At 46.3% G+C, this 19000-nt stretch overlaps 1 pseudogene; it reads left to right on the plus strand.

The window, feature by feature from the left end:
- LOC144139874 (uncharacterized) overlaps positions 1-19000 on the plus strand; it is a 93207-nt pseudogene that overhangs the window by 3319 nt on the left and 70888 nt on the right.

Raw genomic sequence — 19000 nt, forward strand, 5'->3', positions numbered from 1 at the left:
TAGCTAATTATATGAGCTATTCCCTACCTACTTCACGAGATCGCGTTGTAACCAGGCCGCCATGGCTGTATAACCAAGTTACCGACAATCGACCGCTGACTCGACTTCACACTCGATCTACCGGAAACACATGTGCGAGAGGATCACTACTGACGGGGGAGTCCCACCACTAGGCGGTAGAGGCCTTTGTGGACGCTGGGGTCCACGATTGCCTTTTATCCACTCTGATTCAGTGTCCAGTCTACCCTGACGCCTCTCAAAGTTGCTTCGAGCAAATCATCCGCACCCTGCCATCTCTACTGGCAGAGCTCACAGCCATCCGGGATGGCCTCCAGGCACTAACGCGTGCCTTACAGCCCTCCCCAGTGTGTTCCATCCTGCATCTTTATGCAGACTCCATGGCGGCAATACGGGATTTACGCCGAGTATTCAACAATTGCGCTATTTCAAGGGACATCCACACACTAGTAGACACGTACCCCTGCCCTTTCCGGCTGTTTTGGGTTCGCCGGAATGCGCTCCCCGCTCACAATTCAGCGGATAAGGCTTGTCACCATACGGCTATTCCTCGGCCGCTGCCAATGTTAACAGCCAGCCCAATAGAAAACGTTCTCCAACGGAAGGACGATCTGCGTCGCGCCACACGTGCCCTAATTATACCGTTTGGAACGGACCTACCCAGTAGACTTGCTCGCTGGGAAGAGGTTTTGATGCGCAAGCTTCGCGTTGGATGGGCGCTTTCACTTGCTGTGACACGGGCGTGGCCACCACGCTACCATGCCCCGTTTGATTACACTTGCTCCTTCTGCACAGCTCCTGCCGCATAAGCTGATGCGGACCACCTAATATGGGCGTGTCCTGCACTAGACGCAGCCAGAAAGCGACACCTGAGAGGCACAGTCCTCCATCCTGGAAGACCCCCCGACCTTTAGCGCTGGCTCTGGGGACCCCACCACCGCTCCCATCTCGCCTTCCTCCTAGAGACGCGTACCCATCTCTACCTATAAATAGGTTTTTATGCCAACGGTTTTTATTCTATCCCCCCCCCCAAAAAAAAACTGCCTACCGTGTTGAACCATTGCTTCGGGGTGCGTGCATTGCTGGCAGCTGCAAGGTTGAACTACTTCAACCTTGAGTTTCTGATGGTGAGATAGTAGGTCTGCGCCCTGTGTTTGACGTCGAACGTTGCCGCCGCTTGCAGTAGTGGTGCCAGGATGGCTTAACAGCGGAGCTGGTGGCCCCTGTTCCATGATCAGTGAGCCGGATGTTGCAGCTCACATGCATGGCAAAGTTGAAAGCTCTTGCCGCTGAAAGTTTTGTATGACCAGTAGGTCCGGATTGTTTTGTCCGCACGATTTCACATCTGTCCTAAAGTGGACCACGTCAGCACGCATTAAAACATGCGGCAACCGCCTTCACTAACTTGGCCTCTCTGCTCCCAACTTCATGCACGACCGCACATGAACTAGCGAGCAGAACAGCACGAGAGAGATCACGCTAGGAATGGTGGGCAGAGTGTTCGCGAAGGTTGGGCTGTCCGACGCAAGCCGATCCGCACGCAGCGCACCTTCATGCGCGCTCAGTATTTTTTCTTGGTATTTTTATTTTGTGACTCCGGAATGAAAGGTGCAATAGCTCTGTTGTTAAAAAAAACATTTCGGTCTTTTGTTTCAAGAGGTTCCTGCAATGATTTATTTCATGGGCATAAAGGGTGTTTTCGGTGTAAATATCGACATTCACCAAATCTTGGTAAAACTGGGGCAACAAGACTTCTTCTGGATAAAATTTTCGAGAACCATGCCTACTCGTTTCTTTCAGAAACTCGACACTTTATTGTTGATTTCTGTATTCTTGGGCTGCGCGATCTCGGCTCTACCTTGCAGAGCATTGTGGTCGGATTTTATATCACGCGATTTACTCATCGCTGCGGGAAAAGTTCACTCATAGATAGAAACACCACTGTTTTCTGTATGTTTTACTGTATCTCTATAACATTATTTTTATACCGAACTCTTTTTCAGCGACTAATATTGTAGAAGAAAGATTCCGAGCAATGGCAATAAATTGGCCACACCCTGACATACTCATTTTCTCTGTCATACGACATTACTGCAGCTGTATCAACCCTCACGACGACCTATTCGTTAGGTACCAATAAAGATAAGGAAATAAAGATGTTGAGTCCAAAGGAAATAAAAATATTGAGTCCACCACCTAGACTTTCTTTGTCTTCGCAAACATGTCTGGTTATAAAGTGAGCAAGTTAAAGTGACCCCAGAGTTTCGTGTTTTACAGTCGTATCTTTAAGGGCTATGTATCAGAGAGGTAAGAGTCAATGTTATGCAAAGTTGACTATAGGCCCTGTAGTTGGTTCTGGAAGCACCTTTCCCAGCAGGCAGGCTTTTCGTCTAGTAGGAGTCAGCGGTTCAGGAAGACATCGGCTGGACCGTGAAGTGCACATATTGATGTTTCTTACGCGTGAATGGTGAAATCTTGTGTTGGAGTTTCTGCATCTTGTCTAGAGACATAACTAAGTGTGAACTAAAACGCAAAAGCTTTTGAAAGGTAGCGCTGAAAGAATTTCAGCCTTCAACGCAGTTACAATACAAAAACAGTAATGTTTGGGCCCCCGAACCTCCACACAGCAGTAACAACAGTAGGTGTGGAATTCAGAAACAGACATCTAATATACTATACCAACATAGAAGGCACTTCCACAAATAAACAACCATCAGTGTTTACTATCAGCTGTTCAATTCCAGTAAATCCCATTTTTTGTTGTGTGGTAAAATGGTAAACAATTGTTTCAAATTGTTTACAATTGTTTCAAATTGATTAGACAGTTGTCAATTTTATAGCCAGTAAAAACATTCTCGCCACACTAGCCCCGACCTGACGCTGCAGCTTGTTCTTCTCGAGATCGCCGTTTCCAGCACCTAACTATAGACGTCAGCCAGGATATGAGGAGTAAAAAATCTACCAGTAATTCCATTCTTAAAAAGGGGATGACCAGAAAAGTTTCAAAAATACTCGTCCCACTTGTGGATGAATAATGTACGCGTTTTTAAATTTTCATCAGATGGTGATGGTAATTGTAAGGGTTTGCAAAACAAAAAAAACTAGAACGCCTAGACTTTTATCTAGGCAAACTTAATGCTCTCCTTCACCCTCCGGCGCATACCCCTGTAATGACAGGACTCCAGAATTATACAACCCTTGCTGCTTCTCTGATAGTATAATAAAATAAAGGAAACCTGTTTTTATTACTACAAATATCGCAGCGGGTAAATGTCTAAGTGTTTGCTGCAAAATTGTTCCATAAAAATTTTTACAGGCGTTTTCTGTAACTTTACTACTCCCGTAGAAGCAAAAATATTGAGAGCATGCTGGCATACTTCAACGTTTACATCACCGTGAACAAGTTATGTGAAACGAATGAAATTTGGCGTTAGCACAGGGTCCTATATGCAGCCATTTGTACGCTGTTAATGCGAAAAGTTTGAAGGGAAAATCTTACAGCCAGTATATGCTGGGATTCTTCGTAAACTTAGTTTTTCAGCAAGGCGAAATGAGGCTATGCTAAAAAGATTTCACAAAATCATTGCCATAAACCGATTCTGCGTCACAACCAACATATGCTGTCTCCGGTTTCGTGGCATACATCAGCATCAAAGAGTTTTAAGGGACTGTTTGTATGCCACACAAAAAAACATCGTTGTAACCGGGTGCGTCTGATACTGATGCCTTACGTATTTACAATGGCAAATTCAGTGTTTTTGCTTCAGTGTTTTTGCTCCAGAGCGCGAACTATACAATGCCGAAGTTAAAAATAAATCAAGGTTAACGTTTTGGTGCATTTGATCTGTTTCAGCAAATATTCAATGCGCCCAAAGAATTCTTGCTAACACGTTCAATGCCGCCAACCCGCCGGTGCGCACCCAATGGCCAACCTACACGAAATATATAGAAATAAATAGGCTTGCTGGTTCATCGTAAGGGCTGCAATGTTTTATTTCATTTGTATATATGTACCCAACATTCTCGTGACGCTAAGCAACGCCTTGATCGGAGCAAATGTTGTTGGCCAGCATTAGCGCCATTTTCTCCGGAGAAGTGTAGCCTATACAGCTACGAAGCTCCTATAGTTGTGCGGTAATTTGAACGCAGCCATTTCTTTTTAATAAAAACTCCCAATTTAAGGAGGAGCTTCGGACAAGCATATTATTTGCTGCCAAATATGTGACATTTATATTTACACTCAAACCTCCTTATGACAAAGTTAAAGTGCAGTCATAAGTATTTAAATGTATCCATTATTTTGTTACGGTAATTCAAACACTTTACGCCCATTTAGCTCATTTAAGAGCCCTACTCTTAGCATGCAAAGGAAGAAATCGTTTCGCGTCCCACTGCACCTCTATGCTGATCCGCATGCAACGGAAATTGAATAGAACACCAATTATAAGCGCTTGTTCATTGCGCACACTGCTCATTTTATTGTCCGCTAAACACAGGTGGAAGTGTGGAAAAGGAAAAGCAGGAAAAGGAAGTCTGTCGCTTAGGATGTCTGACACAAGGAAGCATAAAACATTTTTTATGCTTCCGTGTTTTCGACCTCGCAAGCGACAGACTTCCTTTCCTGTGGTGGCACAGCGTTGATGCCGTTCCTGCAGTCGCCATGGGCACACAAAAAACGACAGTATTGGGCTACCTTAATTCAAGAGAAGACGTATAAAATCATTTAAATCGTGCTAGTGAAAGGAGCAAGTTTGAAAAGCAGTGTCACATTAGCTGCTCCTCGCAATCTGATGGTTTTTTGGTGCGCTTTTCTCACGTGTTCTAATAGTTTTTGTGCACTTTTCTCACTCAATGTTTGTGATCCTTGCAATGGGTATGGATGTTTTCTTTCCCGCCTCTTCATAGCTCGCTCACATGGTAACGGTAGTTGCATGGGATCTATAACCATTACTCACAGTAAGTAATTTGCGAAAGCTTGCGTCAGCAGATCAAACATCTGTGTCCTAGCCTTTCACACCGACAATTGTTCAGACAATTTTCATTGGCTGGGTTTAACAAAAAACCGGTGAGCAATAGTTCATTCTGGAAGTGAACTAACATTGCAAGTTGTCTAACGCCTCCAGTGGCCGCGAACGGAAGCATAGACTGGGCTGGCGCTTGGCTGCAGCAGTTGCACGGCATGTTACTACTCGAAGCATAATAATCCTGCCAACAGGTAGGTCGGTAGCCAGGAATGCTACACATTCTTTCATCCTACGTCCCGAGGGGCCAACGTGGGTTAATTTCTACGGGCTTTTGCCTTCACCACGAGTCGAATCTAGTGTTCGCGCCCTGTACTACCTGCCGCGCCTACTACAACTGCGCGCGCCAACAAATATCACATCATGGTAACCGAATGTGAAACGAGTCCACATTGTCGCATACGTTTAAACTATGTAATATTTAAACACCGATTTCGACAACTCTGCTACATCTCTACGCCATTTTAGGTGTTCTTCTGCCACTGCAAAAGTTTTTATACACTCTGTGTGGTATGAAAATCCGAGCTTAGAACTACAAAAATGGTAAAAACGTGCTTGTCCCGGTTTTTTACTAGCTCTATAAATAAAACAGGTGGAAGATTTCGCATCACAAAGTAACATGAAGCGGCCAAATGTAGGAATGCATTAGCATGTTCTGTTCTTTTAATGTGCACTTGATAAGTAAATAAATAAACACGGTGAGGACAAATGAGAGGTAACGAACAGAAATAACTATAAATACCTCAGCACAACATGGTGAAAACTAAGGCGAATGATATATGTGTCCTCACCGCATCTGCCCGCACCGCTATGCGTACCGCAATGCGAATTGTGTCCGCACTGCCATCCGCAGCGCTATTCCAATGATAACAGTGTAGCACCGCAACCATAAACATAAAACCACCAAAATCGCGTGTTTGATGAAGCACTTGCAACGTGCTCAGAACACAGCATCCCTTTTTTTTTGGAAATACACTCTGAAATGGTCTTCTTTGGTTGCTGCTGTGCAGCTTGGAAATAATTTTTTTTTCATTAAAATTTTCCAGCAGCTGTCCCGCTCTTGTCTACTGAGTTCCCCGGGTTTTGCGCAGTGCTTACGAGTTTGTTTGATGAATGTTTCTCCGTTCCAGTCTCCGATCAGCGCGCATTATTGCATTGAATATTATCCTTAAACTACGCAGTGTTCGCGCAAAAGGAAGCACCTGAAATAAGAGCAGCTCATCTCGAGCAGTATCGGAGAAAACTACGTTGATCAACAGTGTCCCTTTTGCGCTGGGCAAAGGCGGTTTAGGCGGTTGTGCTTTATAAGGCCTAAATCACTACATCACTACATCACATATCAAGACACACACAATGACGTTTAATTATACCGTGCTACGCCAGTGACCGTGCAAGCTTTAGGGCGAAAACAAGTGTCCGCCAAAGAGAACACCGCGTTGCACAAGGTCAGTTGGAGAGAGATCTGAACTTGGCCAAGAGTATACACAACTCTGTAACAACGCTGAGACGTTCGAGGGGGGTATACAGTAGCTATATAGCCGTATTTCTTCTGCAGATTTCTGCGCTCCACTGTGTAACGCACTTTTTCGCAAACCCTTAGGGATAATTGGGGGAGGGTCGCTTGTATAGATCAACCTTAAACCTATTTATTTCAAATAGGTTTCACCCGTCATAACAATAGCATTTCTGAGAAAATGTTTTTCCTAGGACAGTCAAGAACGTCCTATAGCTGAACATAAGGTCCTTATAGCATTTTTCCATACTCTAAAAGTTGTTGCTCCACAGCGGGTCTCCTCACCGGAGACGATTTTCTTGATCATAGCCGCAGATATGTCCGCTGTAAAAAATACCTGTGGATATGATTACGGACAAACGTCTAGCACGTAAGAGTCCAGAACACTGAAGATAGAAGGGGTCACTGAACATGAGTTTAGAATCGTTATATGCTGCATCATGTTTTTTTTCCCTAAGGCAAGGCTTCTGTACCTATTCGTTTCACTGCATTTTTCAGCCAGAAAATGTAGAAACTGGAGCATTAAGCATCAATGAACCAGTCATTACTATGCTGGTGAGCTTCGTAGAAACATAACGGCACTTGGCGTAAGAGCTTTTTTCAGCATGTCTTCATTTTCACTTTTAGCATAGAGACTGGAGTCTGCCACCGACAGCATGAGTGGTTGATCATTTCTTAAAGCTGAGTATTATTGACCAAGCAGCAGTAATGATGCTGCCACTATCTGTATTTCACCCAATATTAGAGGCGCTCTTGTACAATATCTGGCAGCCTGTCAATCGATGAAAGGCAGTGGTGGCATGTTTTGGGTAATAGTAGTAAACTTTATTCACAAAAAAGGTGGAATGGGAGTGGGTGGAGTTAAGGGTAGAATCTTCTTTCCAGGCGTCATATGGCAAAAGCCCCTAGCTTAGCTCTTTCCAGAAGCTCTCGCTGACTAGAGAGGTCCAAGCTGGCCAGTGCCACTTCCCAGGAATTTATTGATGTGTTGTAGTTATTCTGTTGCCATATGGTCGGGCAGTTCCATACACTGTGGAATAGCTCTGCCTCCTGATGGCATTTAAGGCATTCGTCGTTGTCCTTATGCGGAAACATAAGGGCTAATCTGGCCCTATGTAGGTAGGTATTGGTCGGGATTTTCCTAATATTTCTGGCCTCCTATGCGTCTAGTAGAAGGTGAGGTGTCGGCATTTTTTTGCTGGTTAGTCGGCATAACAATGACCGGTCCGTAGCTGCACTGCATGGAGAAGGGCCTATATATGCTCAGACTCCCCGCGGTCCATAATTTTTGAAATCCATCCGATTTTGTTTCGTTCATTTCGCTTTTTTGTTTTGCTTCGAGTCGCTGATGGGCTGCGGTCCATATTATTTTGTAAATGCTGTTTGGTGTCAGAGGCATTATATTCCTCGCTGTTTTATGAATGATTCGGCAAATTAGGATTTTAATTGCTCTCGTGGATTCAGTATTTATGGTGGCATTTTTCTTTTTGTGCTCGCTCCACCTTATGGCGATTAGGATGACGGTGGTTTCGGCTTTTTGTATGTTCTGTTTGTTGCTCATTAGGAATTCTAGAGTTTTCTCGTCGCAGTTGACTACTACCGTTGAGGCGTTGCCACAGCTGTTTGTAACCGCGTCGGTGTAGACTGTTTCCGGGTCTTTGCCGAATGTCTTCCTAATGTATCTTGTTCTACCTTTGTTGTATGTAGGATTGATTTTTTGGGGAATAGGTGGATATTGTGGGACAATCTATTACACCCGCGCGTGTAGTGTAGTGAAAAGAATAAAGCTCTCTCGCCCCGCACCTCGCGCCATTCCCTTGACGTCATGCGGGTGGTGCCGGGCAAGCATTCCTTCCAACATGGTGTCAGAAGCGGGATGTGCTGACCGCTGCTCTCCGCCTGAACGACACGTCAGCACACCCAACCAATCCTCGTTCTGAAGCCGCTTCTGCCTTGTCTACAGGCCTTTCCTCGACTACAGACTTGCCTGCAACCTTCACGAGCGACTCATCCTCGATGACCAAGAAGAACGGCAGCGCTGCCTCGTTCTAGATCACGGCACCTGACTTGTTCACCTTCTCACCGTCAGAGTGGCCACAATGGAAGAGACGTTTCTTCCGCTACCGGGCTGCTTCAGAGCTCAGCGATGGACCCAAAGAATGCCAGGTGGATGCACTGGTCTACCTCATGGGACCCCAGGCAGAGGACATCTTTAATAACTTCAGGCTGACCACTGACGAGCAGAAGAACTTCAACGCAGTGCTTAAGGGCTTCGAGGACTACTTCATACGTCGGCGAAACATCATCTACAAGCGGGCGAAATTCAACACCCGAGTCCAGCTGGATGGTGAGTCCGTCGAAGATTTCGCAACAGTCCTACACGCACTAGCAGATTCTTGTAACTACGGGGAGCTCCACGAAGAGTTAATTCGAGACAGACTAGTCGGGGGCTTCAAGAACCATAAACTGTCGCAAACTCTGCAGCTTGACCCCAGCCTAGACCTAATGAAGGCTTTAACCATCGCTCGTCAGAATGAAGCAGTCCAACAGCAGCAGGCAGAACTCTTATCGGGCACGCCAAAGAAAGCAGTCAACCTCGACGCTCTGAAAGTACGGCGGAGTAGACCCGCTAAAGACCCAGTTGCAACGCCACCCCCAACCACACACCACCCGAGGGGCTTCAAGAAATGCGGCTGGTGTGGGAAATAGCGTCACGCGAGGGCGTGACGCTCTGTCTGTTTGGCAGGCTATCTGTCCTGCCAAAGACTGCGTCAGCCAGAAGTACGGGAAAAAGGGCCATTTCCAAACCGTCTGCCGCTCAGCAAATGCTCTTCGAAACATCGAGCAGGAGCCAGATTTCCTGGGCCTCATGGCGACGACGGCTTAATCCAAGAGGGAAGTCTCTTCCCTCGTCGAGTCCCAGACCCTGGTCTTCAAAATCGACACGGGTGCGGACGAGACTGTTAGCCCGGAACGACAATTTCGACAGCTCTTCAAGCACGTCGTTCTGACTTCCCCCGACCGGAGGCTTCAGTGTCCAGATGGAAAGACTCTGCGCATCTCGGGACTGGCAAGGCTTCATTTCAAGCTCAACGGCTGAGAAAGCGTGGAAAAAGTCTACGTCTTACCTGGTCTACGCACAGCCCTTCTTGGAAAACCAGCCATCACCAACCTTGGTTTTTTCCTGTCAGTGAACAATGTGTCGGTACCACTTCCACCGTACGAGCAGACCAGGGCAGAGCTTCAGTGAATGTGCTTAGAAACCTTCTCAGAGCTGATTCGAGAGCGCTATCTTAGTCCCAAAGAAATGAGCTACACCTACGGTTACAACCAATCGTCGAAGCACGACATCGAGCACCGCCCTCCCGAGTACATAGCGGAACCGATTCTGCAACGGCTATCGACACCGCCCTGGACTCCCCGTGGCGGCCCCCTCCTACCCTCGCGGCAAGCAACGCCCGAGCGCTGGAAATTTCCGCAACATCCCCCAGCAGCTTCCGTGCCACAACCGGCGCAGCGCCCGCACCATCCGCGTGGCAGCCCTGCTGACAGGTGCCCGCGGCACCCTCGCGGGGAGACGAGCGATCCGTGGTACAACAATTTCGCCCACAACAGGGATTAATCGCTGCTCGAAACTTCGGTCTCCTGGCTACCTGACGGCGAGTTCTTTCGAACCACCTGCGCGCTACAGCGGTCACGCGCGGCAGATACGGAGACGATGCTAGAAAATAGTGCAGAGGCCCGTGCTGCCGTGCGAGGGGAATCCATAGCACAGCAGCACAGTCCATCAGAGCAGCAGCACAGACCATCGCGTATGAGGCAGTCTTCAGACTACACCCCGAGAACGAGTCGCTGTCCGCATCGACCGAGGTTCTCCTGTCGGACCTGCAGAGAAGACTAAAAAGCAGCAGCGAGGAGCCGCTCGCAAAAAAGCAGCGACGACACAAGCGGAGGCGACAGCTTTCACCAGGGCGACACGGACGAAAAGTGGATCGACCCCAAGTCCATGCCATTGCTGCGGTAGATCCGGCCGAGCTGGAACCGTACAGCGGCGAGCCGGTCCAGAGAGACAGCTCCATCGGAATGCAAGCTGTAACCATCCTTGAAAGGGCAGGATGTGGGAGAATCTACTACACCCGTGCGTGTAGTGTAGTGAAAAAAATAAAGCTCTCTCGCCCCGCGCCTCGTGCATTGCCCTTGACATCATGCGGGTGGTGCCGGGCAAGCATTCCTTCCAACAAATATTTGAGGCTTGCTGTTTGTTGAGGAGAAAGCTCTGTCGTTCTCTGTATGTAGTCTGAGTGGACTGATTGCCTGGCTCTTCTCAATATCTCTCTTCCAGTGTTGGTTTTCAGTAGTCGTTGTTTCTGGGCTTCAAGGAGAGTCTCTGTGACCTCTCGAAAGGTGTTTCACACTCCTAACTTGCACAGTTTCTCATTTGAGGTGTATATGGGAAAGCCAAGCGCTTCCTTGTAGGCAGTTCTGATTAGGGCGTCGACTCTATGGTTTATTTGCGTCGATGTGCTGGTACGATAAGCTGTAAGAAATTCTACTCATGATTATTGCTTGCACCAGTTTGAGAGTGTCTTCTGCTCTCGTGCGTTTGCTTGTTCTTGCAATTCTTCGGATGACTCTAGCCAATTTTTTTTATTGCGGAAGTGGTGTTGTTTTCTTTAGCTTGTCCAAGGTGGTGGCCTTCTTGCCGTTTTGTATGTGCATGCCTAATATTCTTGCTGTCGACTGGAAGAGAATGTTTTGGTTGTCGATTACTATGCTTCCAGAGGGAATTTTCTCTTTGGAGGGTCTCATTTTAAGGCGTTTAGTATTTTTTAGGGGCATATTTTAGGCCATTTCTTGTTATCGGCTCTCTTATCTCGTTGATTGTTTCTTGTAGGATCAGTAGTTTTTCTCAAAGGGCTCCAGTTTTGGCCCAGATGGTGATGTCATCTACGTAGATTATTTGGCCTATGGGTTCTTTCTCTTCAAATTTCTTGGCTATTTCAATCATTGTCAGGTTGAACACACTGGGAAGATGAAGGCCCCTTGTGGAGTTCCCCCGTTGGGCAATTCGAAATGTCCGGATCCAGTGTTTACAATGCCAATCGTGGCGGTTCGTTTGACTGGCAGTTTCTGATGTAATCATAAACTTTACTGCCGCATGATGCTTTTTCAGCTGCTTTCAATATTGCCTCATGCGACACGTGTTTCAGATGCGGGGCTAATACAATTTGATCGCAGTCATAATTGCGATAGAGGATGTCTTGTCTCAGCTGCAGAAAGGCAGCTTGGGTGAATATCCCACCGCGGAAACCAGTCATACACTGTGGAAACATATTGTTTTTCTCCAAATGCTTCGAAGCCCTGTTGTGATGATTCTTTAGTATACCTTTCCTACGCATGAGGTCAGTGATACCGCTGGTAGATTTTCAATACCCGGTGGCTTCCCTGGTTTGGGTATTGTCGTAAATGTCCAGTGTTTCCATTGTATAGGTACTCGATTCGGCGTCCAAAGCTTTACATTCATTTGTGCAGCTAATGCTTCCAATTGTGAGTCATTTAGGTTCCTGAGTACTTTATTATTTCCGTCTTCTTCTACCCAACTCTTCCATTTGCGGGCAAGGATGGCTTGATATACTTCCTCTTTTTTGAGGTCACTGTCGAGCTTTGCATTTTGGGAACCCCGGTATTCTCTTGTACAGATGGCTATTTTCGTACTCATTTCAAATCTGTCTTTTAGAGCTTTAATGAGTTCCTCGTTTGTGCCTTCGAATCCTTTGGCCACTCTGTTGATGTTTTGTCCTGTCTCCCTTTTGTGTCTCCGGATTCCGCACACCTTTAAATATTGCCCATGTCTTCGAGGTATTTAGGGTATTCTTGGCTGTGTCAAAGAAGTCTTGCCAATTCTGAGTCGCGAGTGGGATCGCGTAGTTCCTAGATAAATTCGTGATATTTTTAATTCTCGCTTTTATCTTCTTTTTGTGTCTTTTCTTTTTCCATCGCTTAGTTAGCTTTTGTTTCGTGTTATATAGACTGATCAGATGGTTGGCGACACACAGGTATTCGCTCTTTTGTCCCCATTCCTTGTTAGACTGTTTGAGAGCTTCTCTTCTGTCATGACGCCCGATGTCTATGTCTTTCATTTCTTCTTTTTCCCTTAGCTTTTCGCGCAAGAAGTCCCAATTAGTCTGGTTTTGCTTTGATGCTTTTCTTCTAAAGTTGTCTGATTTCGTCCTGATGTCTACTATATTTTGATCGCTGCTGACATTCTTACCCGTATTTGTCCAGGTACTGAGTCTGTCCTTAGTGGGCATGTATCGGCATGTATCGTTGCATTGGGTGTCACCCGTACTGGTGGGGTACGCCGTTTCATGGATCGTTTAGATATTTAGATATCCCCTAGTGTCGAATATATGTCTTGCTTTTCCAGAGTTATACTTGTAGTTCCATTCATTATGTGGAAGGTTCATGTCTCCCAACATCATGACGTTCTTGTTCCGGATTAGGCGTATCGTCACTTGGAAAAGAGGGGTAAAATTTTCTTTTGGGTTGTAGGGAGAGATGTATACGTTTAATATGAAGAAATTCTTCTGTCCTCTGTGGATGGGGTATATTTAAACCCAGTTCGCTGACGGTTCTCTAGTGGATAAGTAGTGCTTCCGGCAAGTTATGTTTTTTTTACCTATACGGCTTCTCTGAAGTCTTTTGAAAGGTCCTTCCTATTGTATCCTCGGAGGCTAGTTTGCACCTTTAATTCTTGCAGGCTCATGACGTCTAGTTTTGGTTCTATGGTGGTTATCTACCTTTTTAACGAGTATTTCTTATTATGTAGGCTCCTACAATTCCGTTGCCAAATTATTATTTGTTCTTGGATTTGGTACCGTCTATGGGTCACCTTCTGAGTCTGTGTCGTCGGATTCCTCCTCCATTTTGCGTTGGTCTTTTTTCAGTGATTATTTGTTTTGGATCTTTGCTCGTTCGTGTGTCTTCGAGGTTCCCGTTATTATTTCTAACTGTTTTTTCCCCTGGTCCATTAGAATTGTTGCATTCTCTTCCCTATGGCTTTGCTCCAATTCATGATGTTTTTAACTCTGCGTCTATTTCTATTTTAAATTCTTGAATTTTCTTGTTCATTCGACTAATTACCGTGTTGTCCAGTATTGCTATGGTTCGAGCGCCCGATGTAGGTGGGGAAATTTCAGTTCCTCTTTGGGTTGGGTTTTTCCTTCTGATCTCTCGTATGTGCCTAATTTCTTCCTTAACAATAAATTTTCTGCATTAATATCTAATATAAGTTCCTTGAGTGCTGAATTTCTATCCTTATTTTTATTTTGCTTGGACATGTTGGGTTTATGACAAATCTAGTCCTGGGAAGCTGCATCTGCCCAGCTCACCTTAGTTCTGTCGTCTTCTTTGCTTCTCTTCTTCTTGAGGGCCTTGGTCCCCGAGCTTTTTGGTTTCCCTTGGGCTGGTTGCTCCTCTCGGTCTTCTGGCTCCGGGTGGTATTCCAGCTCTGGCCACTTGCCATCGTACCACTTGGTCTGCGTTCCTTCGTTGAAATTTTGCTTCTGTTGCCTGGTGGGATTCTGGACTACGGAATTTCAGCTCGCACTCCTTGGTGGAGCCCGTGTGGTGTTCCTCTTTGCAAAGCGCGTATTTGGGCGTGCACTTGTGATCTTTCGCAGGGTTTTCTGCTCCGCATGACGAGCAGATGTTGCCATTATATTCTGGGCCTGGGTTCCGGCCTGCAATATGGCGGACCAGTCTTGTAGCCTCGTAAGGTAGCACGTCATTTCCCCTACGTAAACGTAGACGGCACGGGGAACCGTGTTGCCATCGAAGGTGACAAGAGAGGTGGTCAATTTTCCCAGCATGCGTGCAAACACTATCTTGGTTTCGATGGTCCGCACGCGCAGGCCGTCCATAAGTTCTTCTGAGGTAGTGCCAGGAGCAAAGCCGTGAACGACGCCTTTAACTTCTTGTTCAGAGTAAGCCACGTACGATTTTACATCATACTTTCTTTCTCCGGTGGTCAGGGTTTCTGTTTTTCTAAATTCGTTACCGGTTACTTGGTTCGGCGTGCTAACCAAGATGATGTTGGAAGGCCACTTCGGTATTGCTATGGCCTCTTGAAGGCGCTTCACCCCACTGGGGCTTGCTCTCACTATAGCTTGGGTGATTTGGGGCACCATGAACGAACTTATTGGCATTCCCTTAGGTCTTATGAGGATTTTGATGTCCTGCTTGGGAAGGCTTGGAGCCCTTCTCTTATGTTCTACGTTGAACTTCGGAGCGCTCTTCTCCGTTTTTCCCGCGCCTACGTGTCCTTCGTTGCTGCTGCTTGTATCTTCATTTCTTTCTTAATCATCTGGTTGGTCCTCATACAATGCGTCTGTTTCCAGGACGCGTCGTAGGCGCTGTTTCAAGTCTCTGTTGCGCGTTTGGTTTCCATGTCTTTATCGTCGGTTCTCTGTGTCAGGGTTTTGTCGCGTCGTTCGTCTTGTGTAAATCTGTGGGTCTGATTTCTTCCCCTTCCATAGATTCCGCAGGCGATGCGGGTTGTGCTCAGTTCTTGTTCTTGTAGGCAGGCTTCACAGGAGCACTGAGCTCTCCATCGTTGCGCGGCGGAGTGCCGGCGCACGTGGGCGACGGCCGGGCGATAGGAATATGACTACACTTACCAGCCTTTCGACCAGCGCCAGCCGCCTGATGCTGTTTCCCGCCTCGCCTCTTCTTCCACGGACAACCTAGATTTCCCGCCCAAATCCCGCCGAGACGTGGTTCCTCGACACCTTATCCTCGCTTTTCGTATCGTCTTCGCCCCGCTAATCAAGCCTTCGACCACAAGCCGGAAAACTAAAAGGAGCAGTTTTTGTAGGTGAAACTGCATCATTGAAAAATTTATTAGGTGGTCCATTGCGCCCATCAACTTCATTACTGTTTTCATGAAAGGCATAATTACAATTTCTCGTGGACACCGGTGCTAGCATTCCCGTTATTAATTCTGACTTATGCTCTCGGCTGCGTAAGGTAACAACTTATAGTGGTCCGGTTCTGCGCGGTGCTAACGGTGTCACAATAAACCCACCTGATATGTACACCACGCGTGTTCATCGACAGCATCCGCCATCATATCCCCTTTGCTGTGTTATCACTCTGCGCGCATCAACTAATTCCGGGATGGGACTTTGTATGTTCTGCTTCTGCTGTTATTTCTTGTCGGTAGCATTCTATTCACAAGACTAACACCCACATCACCACGCTTGCGAAAGCGGCAGAGTTACGGTTAGGGACAGTTACTGATTTTGTTCAGCCGCTTGGCCAGGAAAGTGCTATTTCCAGTGCGTCAAGGCACATCATTGACGGAGACGTGTGCATTGTGCCAACTGAAAAATTTGCACTGAAGGGGTAGCGATACCTCATTGCGTAGTATGATTTTCGCATGGCTCTGCCCTACAAGCCATACAGATCACTGCCCTGGAACCTATCCTACTGCCACAAGGAGCCACTATCGCTTCGGTCGCCCACGATGAGGGTTTTGTTTTTCGCTGTATTTGCCCCAATTCTCTTATTGCACCTACCTGCCAATGCAAAACTTAGGCATTCGGCCTCCTTGGATAAGCGCAGCACATACCTGAGGTCAGCGGAAAGCTCTGCGAGGCCTCCTGGATAAACACAAGGCAGCATTTGACTCCCATTCTCCAGTCCTGTGGCAGACAGCAGCAGCGACTCACCGAATAGAAACGGATGAGTGGGGCATAGTTTGTCGTCGCCCTTACAGTCTTTCTTCTGCTGAGCGTAAAGTGTTACAAGAAAATGATGATGACATGCTCAAGCAGGACATTGTTCGTCCATCATCGAGGTCCTGGCCTTCGCCCTTTGTTCTGGTCAAGAACAAGGACGGTTTTCTGATATTCGTGTCAATTACAGGGCACTTAACAAAATCACCAAAAACATGTTTACCCCATGCCACGTATCGATGACGCCCTCGACACATTACAAGGTTCAGAATGCTTTTCGAGTTTAGATCTCCGATCCGGATACTGGCGAATTGCAATGAACGAAGCAGATAAAAAAAACAGCATTCGCCACGCCTAACGGCCTTTATAAATTCAATGTGATGCCTTTTGGTTTATGCAACGCTCCCGCAACGTTTCAAAGATTGATTGATACCGTCCTTCGTGATCTAAAACGGACAACTGGCCTATGTTACCTTGGCGGTATGGTTTTTTTTCTTTTTAACCCTTTTCTGCCCAACAAAAATATTTTAGAAAAAATGGCCACAAGCAATTAAATTTTGTGTATTTACCCCTTCCTAATGATGCTTCGACAAGTAAAAATGGAAAGCTCAGAGTATTTCACACAGAAAACATACCCACACATATGTGCGGGCTGGGCTTCTATTCGTATGATCTGCGCATAGTAAGAATACCTTAAAAACAGCATCAGACGCAGAAAAACTGCGTTTTTACGTATTATTTATAGGTTTTATATTGTTTTCAGGAGTACTTCATTTATACATAGGATTTTGTAAAAATAAATAATAATTAGGTTTTATTCATTTTAAATATTTAAAATTAATATATTTTCACAAGTCATTACTGAACTAGTTGAAGGTTAAGGCGCAAGAAAACATTACCAACGAGCCAGCACAAAACCGCGAGTAAATGAGACACCAAGAAAGCAAGAAAAAATTATTTATCGCTAGCGCTGCAGTGCACGAGCCCGCCAGCCTATACCGCACAGCAAAATTTTCGTAACGACGAAAGCCCAGCCCACACATATGAGTGGGTGCATTTTTCAAGCATGATGACGGAACGCACGCGAAGGGAACGGGTGTATTTTTTAGCCGATCTTGCTTTCTTAAGTCCGGCAAGTCGTGTCTTACGCTTGTTATTTAGAAAATATGAGAATAACAAGAAGAAATATAAGTTTTCATCTTGAAGGCGGCTAGCGTGATCGCGCCTGCTGGGGCGCTGTTTTTATTGTACGATTTCTCGCCTCCTGGTGGCAAAATGAGTGAACTACCGAAACCAATAAAGTCTCGGAAGCGTTCGCCGCAGCTACCCACGGCTGTGAAACCGAAACTGAAACAGGCGCCACTAAGTAAAAGAATTTGTGGCCCCACACGTTTGTGTGGGCTGGGCCGTAAAGGGATAAGAGCCTCTAAGACGGCTACACCTAGTATTAAAACGACTTTACAAAGCCGGGCTTCAGTTTAATGCCAAGAAAGGGCCGATTTGCAAGCAAATGAATTGAAGGGCTCGGACATATCGGCAGCAACGATAGAATACAGCGTGATCCTGATAACGTTCAGGCGGTCGTTAATTTCCCGCAACCTGCTCGAAAGATTTACGCATTTTCTTAGATTGACATCTTTATTTTCGAAACTTTATTCGAAACTTTTCCACGATTCCATTCCATTCTCGCAATTCATTGGCCGCCGGTTCTTTACTCCACTGATCGGACTACGGCGAGGCAGCGGTTAAAACACCCCAGCAAGCCCTCACTTCAGATCCCGTTCCCTGCCCCTTTGAGGGCAACGCTTCGACTATCCTGCACTCAGACGCCACTGAGAAAGGAATAGGTGCTGTGCTCTTGCAACGCAGTGCCTCATCGCTGGAAAATGTTGTTTCTTATGCAAGCAGAGCTTTGACAGCCGCTGAGCGCACCTATTCGATAACTGAACAGGAGACGCTTGGGGTTCTTTGGGAAGTCCAAACATTTTGGCCATACTTGTACGGATGTCCGTTGCCATCGTTACCGATCCCCATGTTTTCTGCTGGCTATTCCCACTTAAAAATTTCTTAGGATGACTCTGGCGCTGGATCCTCAAGTTGCAGTAGTATGACTTAACTGCAATTTACAAGTCTGGGAAAAGCATATGGACGCTGACGCCGTCTCTCGTTGTCCTCAGGCGTTGGCAGATTGCGACGGTCCTTCCCCTAGTGCCTCTGCAGCCTTACCCATGGCGCCATTAGACATCACCCAACTGCAATCCTCCTCGGACTTAGTGGCGCGTCATCGTGAAGACCAACACTGCCGGACCTTGATGGACCAACTGGCAGGACTGGTACAACCGCCAAATAGCCGCTGCACCCGTCAGATGAACAAATTTCAATTTTTGAATGTAACCCTGTATCGTTATAACTACCATCCGTATGGCGATAAATGGCGATAAATGGCGATAAATGGGACACCCTGTATACAGGGTGTCCCAGCTATCATGCACCAAGGTTTAAAAAAAGGGAAATTGCGTAGCTCGAAGAAAACCTTGTGCATAATGTTTGCAGTACTGTGAAGAAGCGGAGAGTAATTTTTTCGTTAACGTGACTTAATTATTAATTATAATTAATTATCTAACTCGAGAAATACTGTCTAAATCACTAAAGTGTCAATGAGGCACTTGTAGGTAACCATGAGGGGCATCTAACTACGCTATTTTCAGCGA

This window comes from Haemaphysalis longicornis, unplaced genomic scaffold (genome assembly GCF_048455015.1).
Source record: "Haemaphysalis longicornis isolate Haplotype H1 unplaced genomic scaffold, Haemaphysalis longicornis Haplotype H1 scaffold_5, whole genome shotgun sequence".
Taxonomy (NCBI): domain Eukaryota; kingdom Metazoa; phylum Arthropoda; class Arachnida; order Ixodida; family Ixodidae; genus Haemaphysalis; species Haemaphysalis longicornis.